Source organism: Bos grunniens, chromosome 12 (assembly GCF_055505025.1).
Source record: "Bos grunniens cultivar Pamir isolate PY7600 chromosome 12, Bosgru_T2T1.0, whole genome shotgun sequence".
In the NCBI taxonomy this organism is placed as follows: domain Eukaryota; kingdom Metazoa; phylum Chordata; class Mammalia; order Artiodactyla; family Bovidae; genus Bos; species Bos grunniens.
Genome location: NC_141176.1, coordinates 67,848,520 through 67,864,472, shown reverse-complemented (window position 1 = coordinate 67,864,472; position 15,953 = coordinate 67,848,520). Strand labels below are relative to the sequence as shown.

Genomic DNA, 15,953 nt, shown 5'->3' with positions numbered 1-15,953 from the left:
TCTCAATAAGCCTTTGTGTTTTGCACAGAACACCAATTTGATAATCTGATTATTTTGTGGCATGGAAATTTGAATTAACTAATGATGAGAAATTATTTGACACACCTAATGACTAATGATGCCCAGCAGCAGCTCAAGTCCCCGTTGTGAAGTCACCTGGAGGAAATTGACAAATGCCAACTACTATTTAGTTTCCATTCGTGCGCTAAGTTAATTCCTTGAACAATAACAAAAACTTGGATTTCTGCATAGTGTCTCTATTATATTGTAAAAGGCAAAAGATTTTTAAAAAATGAGGTGAATTGATTAAATCATGAGATCATGTTTATACTTTCATGCAAGCGCATAGCCACTATTTGCTGGGGAAAAGAAGACTTTTTTAAAGCTGCAATTTTTTAACCTTACTGGAGAACACATGAACATTTCTGCATTTCCACAGGTGTGAAAAACAAGCAGATTCTAACTTCTTTCAGGTGCCTGGGCATATGGCCCATTTTAGAAATCTTAGGTTGTACTTATGATTTCACCATCTCATATAGCCACTTTGTTTTGTTAAAGTGGTGAATATTCCTTCAGGACAAGACTTCTGTGAAATCTGTTTTTATTAAAAATATACAGAACATAAAATTTGTCATCCAAATCATTTCAAGTGTACAGTTCAGTTCTGCAAAGTGTCTTCACATTGTTGTACAATCTCCAATCATTTTTCACCTGGCAAAACTGAAACCCTGGAGTGAGTAAACAATTTCCCCCTTCCTTTATTCAACCGCTCCCAACCACCAACCTACTTTGTCTCTCTATGGATTTGACTACTCCAGATACTTCACATCAGGGCGATCATACCTTCTCTGCCCTTCTGTGACTAGATTTTTTCACTTAACATAATATCCACATGGTTCATCCATGTTGCAGAATATGTCAGAATTTCCTTCCTCTTTAAGGCCGCATTATATTCCATTGCATGTATAGACCACATTTTGTTTATTTGTTTATATCTGTTTATTTGTTTATATCTGTTGATGGACACTTGGGCTGCTTCCTTCTTTTAGCTATTGTGAAAAATGCTGATATAAACAGTGTATACATGTCTCTTGGAGACTGCTTTCATTCATTTGGGGACATAAACCCAGAAGTGGAATTGTTGTATCATACGGTAGTTCTGTTTTTAATTTGTTAAGGAACCATCATACTGATTTCTACAGAGACTGCATAATTTTACATTCCTACCAAGAGTGAGCAAGGAGTCCAGATTCACCACATCCTCGCTGACACTTGTTTTTTGGTTGTTTGTTTTTGGACACTAGCCATCAATGAGCAGTATCTCACTGTTGTTTCGATTTGCATCTCCTTAAGGATGTGTGAGGAGAAGGCAATGGCACCCTACTCCAGTACTCTTGCCTGGAAAATCCCATGGACGGAGGAGCCTGGTAGGCTGCAGTCCATGGGATCGCTAAGAGTCGGACACAACTGAGCGACTTCACTTTCACTTTTCACTTTCATGCATTGGAGGAGGAAATGGCAGCCCACTCCAGTGTTCTTGCCTGGAGAATCCCAGGGACGGCAGGGCCTGGTGGGCTGCCATCTATGGGGTTGCACAGAGTTGGACACAACTGAAGTGACTTAGCAGCAGCAAGGATGTGTGATGATTTGAACAACAGATGATTTGAGCAACCTTTCTTGGGCTTCTTGGTCATTTTTGTGTATCTTTTTTGGGGAAACGTCTCTTCAAGCCTCTTGACCACTTTTTAACTGAGTTGTTTGTTTTCTGTTTAGTTCTGGTCATCCTTTACATATTCTGCAGAGTAACCATTTATCAGGTATATAATTCGCAAATATTCTCTCCCATTCCATAGGTTGCCTTTTCACTCTGTCCATTGTGTCCTTTGATACATAGAACTTTTTAATTTTGATGGAGTCTGTTTATCTCTTTATTTTTTATTTTTTGACATCTTATTCTTTAATAAAATCAGGGGTCTCCAGGGGTATAATCTGGAAGCAGAACTGTGCTAAACACTATCGCTGATGGACTGCAGGCCAGCGGAGCCCTTGGTGAAACCAGCCTAAATAATACATAATACAGTATAATCTCTCTGTTCTGATTCGTACAAAAATTACAAAATATTCCCTGCCCCAAATCCTTACATTACGAAAATGAAATAAAACCCTAGAATGAGGTGGTTTTACAAATGTAGTAGACTGGAACACACAGTAAAGCTGCCCTCTGGATATGGCTGCCTCCAGCCTGCAGCTCCAGGCCGAGGTGGTGGTGCAGGTCCGGGGACGGGGGTCTCTCCTGGGACAGGACCCCAGGCCCCCGGGAGTCCCCGGCCCTGTTCCCTGGCACAGGTGCATCCCAAGCAGGGAGCCGCAGCACTCAGTAGCCCCCACCTCTCTGCTCTGTCATGGGCAGGTGGTACTGTTTCAGGCTGGGCTTGGTGTCCTTCTGCATGTCTGTCTTCTGGGCTCCACCGACACGCTTCAGGGGTCTCAGCAGTGGTACCTTCGGGCGAACACTGACTGCAGTGCTGGGCTGGAGTATGAGGCTAGCTTGGTTGCTCCCGACAGCTTGAGCCTGGGCAGCTCCATCAGGTAGGTGGGTCCCTGTCTCCGGGGCTGGTCCTCCTTAGGCCTCGGGGAGGGGCTGTTTCTGCCTCTGGCCCTCCTGTGCCATCTGCCAGGTGTTGCTGAGTAGTTCTGGTGCCATGGGGCGCTCAGAGAAGACAGCCTTTCGCCTGTCCTTGGCCAGAGCTTGCTTCTCAGCAGCCCTCTGCTCCTGGAAGTAGGGTGCTGCAGGACCTGGTGGCCAGTGATTCTCTCGTCAGGCTCATAGGCCACCACTTCCGTGCAGGAGGGAGAGCCATTGCAGGGACAGGTTGGTTGTCAGTAGAGGTATCCCTGATCCCTTTTTAAAAGGAAAATAAAAACTCATATCTCTGGATTGTTTGAACTTGGTGAGGGTCTTCTCCGCAGGCGTGCCCATGACATCGTGGCTCCTTGAGATCTGGACCAGCTCGTTGGCTCTGGGGAAGAGAGGCTACAGGCTGCCCATCTTGTACAGCTTGTAGCCCACACTCCACAGGTCCATTGTGTAGCTGTAGAAGCTATTGGTGAGGAGACACTCGGGCTGGTACCAGCGGGTGGAGATGTACTCCATGTAAGGCTGCTTAGAGTACACGCTCTGGCATGACCTCAAGTCCCCTAATTTCAGGACATCCTGCTTCATTTTCTGGTTTTACATCTCTGTGAAATATTCCATTTCTGGGTATGTGATCCAGAGACTTACACAACTGGTACATATAATGCGTATTTTTTTTTTTTTCTTTCTGATAATGGGTGTCATCTCCCTCGTAAATATTCATGTCCATAAGTTCACATGTTAGTGCAAGAGAACCAGATTTTCTGTCAAAAATCTCTTTGTGCAGCGTGAGAATGTTTGGGTGTGGATTGAGGCGTCTCGGTGCTTGCATCCTTCGCAGATTGTTCACTTGCTCAATGCTTTCAAAATGCTGTTTCACTTGTTTACATGATGGCAGTTTCCATCTCTCAGGTTCTGCATCTTAGTAACTTCAGAAAACGTTCCCTCTTGTATTTTGTCCATTGCTTTATAGTTCTGCATCCTGGATGTGGAAGCCGGCGACAACCCCTTGTCGGTACTGGTCGGAGAAGAAAGGGATAGAAAGTGGAGGCCCTGGCTTCCACTCCTTAGAGGCAGGGTCCCGAACAAGGACCTTCACGGTGGTCCCTAGATGGAGAGCCTTAGGATCTGGCTGCCATGTGTATCCCTGTCACCCTGGCTTGATTTATCTCTTTATACTTTTATTGCCTATACTTTTGGTGTCAGATCCAACATATTACTTAAATCCAATATAATGAAGGACTTCTGTCAAATTTATCTTCCTCACAGAATCTAGAGCTCATGAATTACTTCCATTTTTGTTGACTGAATGTTTTAAATGTTAAGTAGCAACCAAATCTTCATAAAGTTTCCTCACTGCAGTTCTACTATTTCTGTCCATGGAATTCCCCAGGCAAGAATACTGGAGTGGGTTGCCATTTCCTTCTCCAGGGGATCTTCCTGACCCAGGAATTGAACCTGGGTCTCCTGCGTTGCAGGCAGATTCTCTACCAACTGAGCTACTAGGGAAGTCCTTTCACCAACAAAATCTTCATAAAGTTTCCTTACTCTGATTCTACTATTTCTAGAAACAATTCTATTGTATAATCTAGGGGAAAGTACGCTCTCTCTCAATCTATTTTTCCCACTCCACCCTGGCTTTTGTGCTCTCTTGTGTACGGAGAATGGAACCCCTCTATTCTCTTTAATACCAGTCTGTGTATAAAAATAAGAGAATTATGCTATCACCTAATATTTTGTGAGAATTAAATGAAAAAAATTTATGTGTAGGTTTGGTGACACTTGGAAATAGTACTTGCTCATGAAGGATGGTGATTAGTTATTGACAAAAAAGAAATCAGACTTATGGAACCTAGAAATTCTTTAGGACTTGCTGATACTAATATCTGCACAACACTGTCAAGGAATCATATTCTTGTTCGGAAGATAAGTTTAAATTAAAACGTGTACAAAAAGAAGCAAGATCATCAGTGAGTATAGCAAGTACTGGTGTCTGTCAAGAGTTCCAAGGAGAGATTACTGCAAAATCGAGCAGCATGATAAAGTTTCATGGAGAAGATGAATTTGGGCATCATCTTGATGGAGAGCTGAATTTAGATAACAGGAGAGGAAAAGAAGGATGCACCAAGACAGCAAACGCTTGAAGGATGGTTAGTCTATCAGCTGGTCTTCAGAATGTGGGAGGACTTAAACATCACACTACGGGTTTTGTACTTCATCTTCTAAACCAAGGGTTGGCAAACTTCTTAACTTTTTCTGTAAAAGGCTAGACAGGAAATATTTTAGACTCTGTATTCACAAGAATTCTCTGTCAGATAGCTTCTTTGGTATTCTTTTTCAACAACATTTTAAGAATGTAAAACCCATTTTTAGCTCTCAAGCTGCACAGAAACAGGTCACAGACTGGATCTGGTATAGTTTGCTGACCGGGAGACTCTATCAAAGATTTTTTTTGAACAGTCACTTGACATGATCAGAGGGACATTTGAGGCAAATGGCTGAGGGTGGTGAGAATCACCTTACATATCTTTCCTACCTAGATTTTGTATCTTCAGAGAAAACATGTTTTATAAATTAAACTGGAAGGACAAAGCTTTATATTTTCTGGCTCTGTATATAGAGCAGAGAATTCTACCATCACTGAGAAGACTACAGTGTATAAGTTCTTTAGGATAACATTCTCACTGCATCTCACCCTCTTGCTGGCTACAGATGGCATCATAATTGCTATTAATAGCATTACAAATGGGTACATTGTTGGCACTTAATGGCTACTTTAAGAAGTGAATTTAGGAGGTGAAAATGCTTTATGAACTCTATAATAAAGAAGTTTTATTGCAGCTAGTTAAGAAACAAATGTTATGAGAAGAGCAGACTCTTCTAGTATGTATCATAAAATATGACAGTCTTTATGCTAGCAACTTAATTCTACAAGCTTCGTGTGTTTGCCTTTAAAGGTATTTCCATCAAAATGATGATATGGAACCAAAGCCATATATTGTCCTTTTCCTGAGCTCCATATCAGTCAATGATGACCAGGGAGATTTGGGGCATCTTTATAGGAAGACTCATGAAGGGTTTTGTTATATGAACAAAATTAAGTTTTTTCATCTTTTAATGAAGTATAGGAGAACCCAAACATTTTAAGTTTGTGATAGTTAATTTTATCCACCAGCTTGGCTAGGCTACAGTACCCAGATATTTGGTTAAATATGATTCTAAGTGTTTCTGTGAAGGCATTGTGTGTATATATATATATATGCATTGTATGTGGTTGTGTTTGTGTTTGGTTGGTTGTGTTTCTCTCAGTTCAGTTCAGTCGCTCAGTCACGTCCGACTCTTTGCGACCCCATGGACTACAGCATACCAGGCCTCCCTGTCCATCATCAACTCCTGGAGAACCCTAACACAGAGGGCATGTGTGTGTCTGTGTGTAGTATCTAACCTAGATACTAGTTGTGTGGTGTACTGGCATATATATAAGCAATTTATGGCAATGGAGGGGTGAGCTGGTAGCTAAGAAGTCATCCCTCAGAGTGACTGGAATCAAAGTCTGCTACTTGCAGGCTCTTATACACTGCATGCATTAAGCAAGTGGATAAAGAGAATAAATAACAATAAGTTATTGTTATTATAACTTACTATAACTTATTATAACAATAAGTTATAAGAGAATAAATAACAATAAGTTATACTTATTCAACTTATAGTTGAACAATATTGTTCAACTTATTGTTTACTTATAGTTCAACTATAAGTTTTCAGAATTGAAGTCATATGAACAGATGTGGAAGTATTACAAGCTGCAATGCGTACAATGTCAACTATCCTTTATGGAGGGTAGCTAAGTCATGTGTTCTTCAGAGAGTTACAGGGTAACTATCTTGATAGTTAATGATTCTTCCAAACCATCTAGTAAACCTTAAAATTTTTACTCTGTCAGAAGTATTAACAATTACCAAGGGCAAAGTTTCTTTATCAATGATACAAAATTTTGGACTAAATTGGAGGCAATTCAGTTAAGTTCAAGCAACATTTTCTGAGTGACTCCCATGTGCTAATACTAGGCACCATTCACAGATGAATAAGAGACAGTTCTCTCCAGACTATAGTTTCACGACGGCTTGTTGTTGTTGTTTAGTCACTAAGTTGTGTCTGGCTCTTTTTCACCCCAGGGACTGTAGCCTGCCAGGCTCCTCTTGTCTTGAGATTTCCCAGGCAAGAATACTGGAGTGGGTTGCCATTTCCTTCTCCAAGGATCTTCCCAACCCAGGGATCAAACCCACCTCTCCTGTTTGGCAGGCAGAGTCTTTACCACTGAGCCATCTGGGAAGACCTTCATGATGGCTATTAAGCCATTAAAAGAATGTCTATAGTAATAAGTACGTAGTTTATATAGTCTAAATTCATAAATATCTTTATTGGAACAAGGAAAATTTTCATCTTAATCACAGTTTCTTTGACAGAGTAAATGAATGAAAGAAGCTGGAAGTTGAATTTCACCCACATGTTCTTTGGGAACAGAGTTCAGGTCATGGATGTTTTCATGAAGAAGAAGACAGACAAACAATAACTTGGAGAAATGGTATCTTCAGAGACAGAAACGTATGTGATGAGATCTATTGTGAGACATTAGGCAGATAAGGATGGAATCGAGCCCTGGAGGTTGTGAAGGGATGAAGGACCATAATATGGTGGGGGGCAAGGTGCTGCCTAGACACTTGACCTTGTTTATAATCGTGTCTATAATCCTTCAAACACTTTGACTAAGCAGTTCTTTGATGAACACCCCCAAATGCTTCATGTGGAACTTAAATTGAAACTAATATTACAAAAGGAAAGCATTTAGTTTTGTGCTGATTCTATCTAGACTGTTACTGAGGCTGTAATTTTCCAGTGTTATCTATCCCTGCTTCTAATGTTTTATAGATTTTCTTTTTCTCTTAGAGCAACTAAATTTCATTGGTAGAGTCTGAAACACTTAACGGATTTTTAATCATAGAACTATCTTTTGCACAATCTCCTTGAGGAAAGTAACACCATTCTGGCATTTTATATTGTGGGAAAAGAAGCAATTTTATTTCTTCGAACACTGAAGCTGACAAAGAACCCATTGACTCGCCAAACAGTTCTAAAATAAACTGTATTGCTATTTGAACCATGGGTACAATTACCTATTTTTTACTTCTATTCAGAGGGAATTCAAATAATGGAGAAGAAAAAATATTGAATGTCAAAGTGCATTTGCCTTTGCAGAAATAGTCTGAGGTGTTATTAATGAGGATCTGCAAATAACCACAATTTTGCACAGCTCAACATTCATAAATAACTACTGGTTAAATTGAGGGAGCAGTTTCTGCTTTCATTATATCTTGCACATGAAGTGTACATGTTATCTTAACATCAACGTATGTACAGTACTACCAAAGGAAGGAATCTGATGATGGCAGTATTTTGAACCACAAGTTATCAATAGATCACTTAGTGGTATGGCAGTGTTCCAACCAGGCAGAGTTTTCTTTTATGCTGCAAACAAAGGTTGTTCCTTTGCCCATGTTTGAAATCTGCACTGATACACATGATTAGTTCTACTAGGCTTCTGGCTGATTTAAGTAGATGAGTATTTCTGTTGATTTATATTGTAATATTATTATACCTAATGTGAAGAGCCAGCTCTTTGGAAAAGACCCTGGGAAAGATTGGGGGCAGAAAGAGAAGAGGGTGACAGAGAATGAGATGGTTGCATGGCATCATCGACTCAATGGATGTAAGTTTGAGCAAACTCTGGGAGATAGTGAATGACAGGGAAGCCTGGAGTGCTGCAGTCCATGGGGTCATAAAGAGTTGGACACAACTTAGCGATATATATATGTATGTGTATATATGTGGGGTTTCCCTGGTGGCTCAGTTGGTAAAGAATCTGCCTGGTATGTAGGAGACCTGGGTTTGATCCCTGTATTGAAAAGATCCCCTGGAGGAGAGAATGGCAACCCACTCCAGTATTCTTGCCTGGAGAACTCCATGGACAGAGGAGCCTGGCAGGCAGAAGTCCATGGGATTTCAGAGAGCTGGACACAACCAAGGACAAACATGTGTATATATGTGACTAGTTCTACTAGGCTGCTGGCTGATTTAAGCAGATGAGTATTTCTTTTGATTAGTAATGTAATATTATTATATATGCATAATATATATGCATATGTATATGCATGTGTATTGCATTGGGCAAAATGTTCATTGGGGTTCTTCTGTATGGTGTTATGGAAAACCCAAAATATTTTGGCCAAATTTACATAAATTTTAAAAATTGATGAATAACTTTTTGGTAACAGTATATGCTTACCTGGCTGTATTCAGAAATCTAGTTATTGGCTCGGAGAAGGCAATGGCAACCCACTCCAGTACTCTTGCCTGGAAAATCCCATGGACAGAGGAGCCTGCTAGGCTGCAGTCCATGGGGTCGAGAAGAGTTGAACATGACTGAGCGACTTCACTTTCACTTTTCACTTTCACTTTTCACTTTCATGCATTGGAGAAGGAAATGGCAACCCACTCCAGTGTTCTTGCCTGGAGAATCCCAGGAATGGCAGAGCCTGGTGGGCTGCCGTCTACGGGGTCGCACAGAGTCGGACACAACTGAAGCGACTTAGCAGCAGCAGTTATTGGCTGGTAGGGGATAATGCTCCTTGTATAAATCAAATATTGATTACTTCTGTTAAATTGCCCCCTTTTAGGCATTATTTATATTTCAACGTTTCAAGTTTGAAATTGGCAGACTAGCCGCCATGAGTTAAAATGGCTCTGTTTTTGGCTTAGGTGACAGTAGTTTAAAATTCCTTCAACTATCCACAACCTCAAATAGTTTCAACATGTAATTTTCTGTTGGATTCTTGCTATTACCCAAATTTGAAGTCGAATGTGATTTTGGATGTTGCAACTTTAATTCTAACTTGAACCCCATTGGGCAAAAGAAAGTTTTACGTTTGGTTTTATTTTTCTCTGCTTTAATTTTTGTTCATTGCTTTCCAGCCTTCATGGCCACTAGTGGCATGTTGAGCTGTTGCTTGAGGCACATGCTGCAGATCACTGAATAATGTAATTATAGTCTGTTGGCTGAGCTCACGACTCCTACTGCAGGCTGTATCTTGCAAAAGTGGTGACTCATGTGTACCATGTAGCACAGTGGGCTCAGAAAGATCAAAATGAGATCTGCTGAAAGCAAAGAGTCTTAAATTTGAGCTTAGATTTCTGATAAGATCAAAATTTGGCAAATTCTGTTTAGAAGCATTATACAAGATGTGACAAATTGCTGAGCTATATGATCTTTTATATTTTGGTATCATACCATTGTTTAGATGATTATAAATAGCAAAGAAAATGGATAATAAAAGATATATGGTGTTTTGGGTAAAATTGTCTTCCAGAAATTCTTGGTACATTTTATAGAAGTCTTAAAATGCTCTTTTGAACTACTCTGGACATATTGGGCATCCCAGGTGGCTCAGTGTGTGAAGAATCCGTCTGCAATGCAGGAGACATGGGAGACTCAGGTTTGATCCTCGAGTAGGGACTATCCCCTGAAGGAGGGCATGGCTGCCCACTCCAGTATTCTTGCCTGGAGAATCCCATGGACAGAGGAGCTGTGGGCTACAGTCCATGGGGTCACAAAGCATCAGACATGACTGAAGTTACTGAGCATGCTCACACATTGGGTATATTGGTGAGAGAGAATCTTAATTTGTCCTTCCTTTAAATATTTAATGAACATTCCCTGCTTGTGAAATTTTATATGTATAATTGTTTTTCTGCTCCTTAGGGGTAACTTTGGGATGATACAAGCTTTATAGTTTTGTTCCAATGGACTTCCACTCATATTCGATATCTGAAACTGTGTAGAATAAACGAACATTCCAACCAGGTGGCTCAGTGGTAAAGAATCCACCTGCAATGCAGGAGACCCAGGAGATGCGAGTTCTATCCCTGGGTCAGGAAGATCCCCTGGAGGAGGAAATAACAATCCATTCCAGTACTCTTTGCCTGGAGAATCCCATGGACAAAAGAGCCTGGTGGGCTGCAGTTTATAGAGTCACAAAGATTTGGAAACAAGTGAGCGACTGAGTACGCAAACAAAGAAATATATCTGTTTACAAAGATGAAGTGGATAGAGTTTAAGGAGAGTAAAGTAAACTATAATATCAAGATTATATCAGTTACAGTGTAGGCGGCCTAATTTTAAGTAAGATGAATATAAATTTACAGAAGTATCCTTATCAGCTAAGGGGACTAGTCAGTATTAATGGCTTCAATAAGATTAAATCTAGTAACCAGAGGAACAGATTTTAGTTGTAATTTAAATGAAGTTTTTCATGATATGCAGTGACATAGATATTTTAATATCCAATCCAACATGCCACCTACAAGTACAACAGAAATAGAAACACTGTGCTCTGTGTGCCAAACCGTCCCTCAGTGTTCTTTAGATATTCTATTGTCTGGTGAAGAACTTTTTCACTGATCCCCTGCAATACATTTCTGTGTAGACATATTGTTACACAGACATGCATTGTTATCTTGTGGATTTTACCTTCCTGGTATTCTAATCAGTTCTTCATCCCTACCTGTGTTGTAATCACATGCCATAATGTTCAATGTGCCACTGATGTGAACCTTGTCTGCTGCCTGTCTGTGAATAATAGTATCAAGGATAATGGCTTGAATGGAAAGACCCTAAAAACAGCTTGAATAGAAAGACCCTAAAAACAGCTTGAATAGGAAACTTGAAATAGCCTTAACTTTTGCAACATATTGATATAACTTGGTCTACTTATACAGCCCAGTGGATAAACTTCTAAGGAATCCTTTCATTCAAGACTACCTAATAGTTTAATAATTTTATGTTAGCGAAAGCACAGAATAATCTAAGATTTATTAGGCTGAGTGAACATAGTTGGAATAGCTTCAGGACTGATTTTACCACCTAAGTTACACCTTTAGGGTTGTAATTTTAAAAGGTGGATTGAGAAAATTTCAAGAACTTGATTTGAATGAGATCATCTAAGATTGGGTCAAAGAAAATCAGGGTGCATTGAGTGGAAATTCTAGAGAGAAAGAATGAAATAAAATTCAAATTATAAAAAAGACCTTAAAGGAGACAGCTAATATATCCTTTAGTATTCCGAGGTTGAAATCTAAAGGACTTTAAAGTTTGGGGGTCTACTTTAGCATCATCAGTCTAATATTATTCAAAGGAAAGAAAAGAGAGGAAGTTTGTAAAACTTTTTAGAAATAGTTTAGTGTAGTGCAGGACACTACACTAGAATGAGCAATGCATGTGTCTTCGCTTTGGGTATAAGGTGTGGTGATCAGGAGGAGAGCAGTTTAGATTCAGCAAAGATTGAAGCTTATATATATATGTATTCTCTTAAAATGAGACAAGTAAGTGTCATTGGGGAAAGTTTTTCTGTCTCACAGACCTTTATATTTCACTGTAATCTCTGCCTGCATGGCCCAGTGCATACAGTAATTGGGCATCATTTCTTGATTTTAGCCTGTGTCTGAGAAGAACATTTCTTTCTCTGCTGTAGTTCGGGGATTTTTCTCTTGAGATTCTGGTTCTCCTCCAAACATAACACCTTCTGCGTCAGTGTCCTGTGTTCTAGATGTGCCTGCTTTTCATCAGCATTTCGGAGGCATCCATGTACCCCTTACAAAGCTCTGCCAGTATAGGATACAGACAGTATCTCTGAGTTTGTTTACACCTCTGAAACTAATTGTGGCTCAGCTGGTACAGAATCTACCTGCAGGAGACCCCGGTTCAATCCCAGGTTTGGGAAGATCCCCTGGAAAAAGGAAAGACTACTCACTCCAGTATTCTGGCCTAGAGAATTCCATGGACTGTATAGTCCATGGGGTCACAAAGAGTCGGACAAGACTGAGCGACTTTCACTTTCTGAAACTAATTCTTTTCATTAATGGATTTTCTGTTTTTATCTGGCTCTTAAGGAAATTCAACAGACTTTCTTATGGCTTCCCAATCTTTCAGTATCAACACTCCCAAAGAATGATTATTCTCAATCCTACATACATATTTGAATGACCTGGGAGACTTAAAGATGTGTGGTTCCTGGGTCCCATGCCCAGAGATTCTGAATAAATAAGTGTGTGGGAACTGGCAAGGGGGTGGGGACAATACTGTATGTTTTTAAAGGTTCTCTAGCCTAGTGGAACCTGCAGTATTAGCACAGGGAGCTCAGCTCAGCACTCTGTGATGACCTAGGTGGGTGGGAAATGGGGATGGGGTGTTGAGAGGAAGGACCAAGTAGGAGGCGATGTGGCTAAGGGGATATAGCAGAAACTAGCACAACGTTGTAAAGCAATTATACTCCAATTGAAAAAAAATATAAAACTTTAGAAAAATTTCCATGACAATGGGAAAAAAAAGAAAGCTTCTCTAGATTATTCCAAATTGCAGCCAGACAGAGAGAACCACTGGCCTAAAGTGTTACGGAGCTTCACATTTGAATTAGTCAAGGTAAATTAGGAACAATTCTGAAAATTAGCATGGAAATGTCTTTTTATGCTGCTTGTGGTGATCAGATTTGATTATGAAAGTAAAGAGGAAAAAAGTAACTGTATCTATTATTTATATATTTCAGTGTTTAACACCTGCCTGAGATGGTGTTGCCTCTAAATTCATGGTAAAGTTGTGTTAATATGAAGAACTGTATCTTTTCCTGAATAAATCCTGTGTAAACAATTAACATAAATACAGATTACAGAAATTTGACTGTTCAAAAGCATTTAACCAAATGTAAATATTGAATCATGCATGTTATTCATGAAACATTCATCAATAAAACATTACCCTGCCCCATCTATTTCTAGAGTCTGACTAGTTTTCAAATTAGGTCATTGACAAATCTCCTACAACTATGCTGAGATTTTAAAATAACTTGTTTCTAGTATTTGATGGAACCTGGAGTTGAGTACATATGTGTTTTTATGTATATTAAAATATTTAAAAATTAAAAGACTACAAAAATAATGTATTTCTAGATTTCATAATAAGATTCTTAAAATGCAGGTGAAATTTTTAACTTTTCTAGGTTTAGTGTTTTAGCCTAAAGCCCCTCCTTCCAGTCTTATACAAAATCCATATTTATTTTTTCAATTTAATTAACAGAAATTCCTGTTTTGAAGAAAATATTTTCCCCTTTCTCACCATGTTTCCATTTCCCTTTAATTTTTAAATCAAGATTCAAACCAAGTCTTATTCATTGATGAGCTAAATAAACTGTTCTCTAGCGAAGAGACTGCATTCTAATTAGCTGTAGGATATAACTAGTACATTCTCTGGGCCAGTAAGAACTGAATTTACCAGATGCCAGCAACTGATAATCTGGGCCATTGCTAGTGGTAAGAAGGCAGAAGTGTTGTGGAGAAATGGAAATAAAGGAGTATCCCAGGTGGTGCTAGTGGTAAAGAACCTGCCTGCCAGTGCAGGAGACGTAAAAGACACGAGTTCGATCCCTGGGTTGGAAGATCCTCTGGAAGAAGGCATGGCAGCCCACTCCAGTATTCTTGCCTGGAGAATCCCATGGACAGAGGAGCCAGGTGGGCTACAGTTCATAGGATGGCAAAGAGGTCAGACATGACAGAAGCGACTTAGCACTCACATCCTTACTTTAAGAGGACAAGGCTGTCAGGATTTAAGGGAGGAAATTTCTGACAACTTAGTTACTTGTACTATTAAACATGTTAAAGGTTCAATTATCAATATACAAGACTACCAGATCAAAAGAAATTACAGAGGATTCTGCATCAATAATCACGTATTATGACAATTAATCCATGAAGTACAAAGCTGCCATAGATGTAAAGTATCTTAGCTGAAAACCAGAATCTTGGCTGTAAGTCAAAGTTTAATTTTTTGATAAAAGCCTGCAGTTGGCTTCAGTATTAGTCTAGCACCAGGACACCATGGACCCGTGGTAAAATTTTATTACTTCTTAATAAGAAACCAGACGATGAAATAGTTTAACTCTACCTCATTTTCATGAAGTTCCAATTTATCTAATCCAATTGCAGACACACATATGCGGATCAAAATGAAGATCTAATAGCCTTTTGAGCTATTTTTTTAAGATCTGAAATAGAAAGCAGCATATTAGATTTGATTTTGAAATAAAAGTACATTACTTACAAATAGAGCAAAAAGTTTCATGTTTGACTAAATCCTCTGAGAAATTTCTGGTGAACAGAAATGGGATCTAAAATGGGGCATTGCGGTACCCTATGAAAATAATCCCTAGGGTCTTTCAAGTTCATTTTATAATACTTGAACTCCTTACCAGTTGGTAAGCAAAGAAGTGATAGTTATTATGAATGCTTTAAAAATATTCAGAATTGCCTAGTGTTCAAAGTATAATAGTATTATCAATATATATTATAAAACCTTTTTAACTGAAGCTCTGTGTGCTAAGTTGCTTCAGTCATGTCCAACTCTTTGTGCTGCTGCTAAGTCGCTTCAGTCGTGTCCGACTCTGTGCAACTCCATAGATGGCAGCCCATCAGGCTCCCCCGTCCCTGGGATTCTCCAGGCAAGAACACTGGAGTGGGTTGCCATTTCCTTCTCTAATGCATGAAAATGAAAGTGGAGTTGCTCAGTCATATCCGACTCCTAGCGACCCCATGGACTGCAGCCCACCAGGCTCCTCCATCCATGGGATTTGCCAGGCCAGAGTACTAGAGGGGGGTGCCATTGCCTTCTCTACTCTTTGTGCTACTGGTGGGGAATTTATGAAAATACATTTATTCAATTCCTGCCACAAAATTTATGAATTCTGGATAAGCAAGAGTCTTTGAGCAAATATATATGTATATATATATATTTTTTCTAAGTATATATATTCCAAATATATATGTAGATATACATATACATACATACCCATGTATGTAGACCTAGATTTAAGTTTTAATTAGAAGGCAGGTAATGCAAACAATTCTAATTTTCTGAACAGTCAACTCAGGATTATTCAGATTGATAGATTAGAAATGATTCAACATAAAATTTGTTTGAAGGGATGGATAATGTTTACCTTGAAGAAGAAAGGATTTAGTAGGACTATAACAGCTATTATCAAATATTTAAAGGCCTTTCATTAAGGACTGATATTACTAGGAGTAAGTCTTTGTGAAAAGTCAGGGAGTTATTCTTCAGTGCTCTGAACATGTGCCTAGCACTTGGTCAGCCCTTGGTAGGTGTTACTATGTTTTACTATCATGTATTTTAATCACATAAAGTGAGATAAATCTCATT

At 39.3% G+C, this 15,953-nt stretch overlaps 1 pseudogene; it reads right to left on the bottom strand.

Annotated features, from left to right (window-relative positions):
- Positions 1 to 2,374: 2,374 nt before the first annotated feature.
- LOC147361842 (MAPK/MAK/MRK overlapping kinase pseudogene) lies at positions 2,375 to 3,616 on the bottom strand (annotated as a pseudogene).
- Positions 3,617 to 15,953: the final 12,337 nt, after the last annotated feature.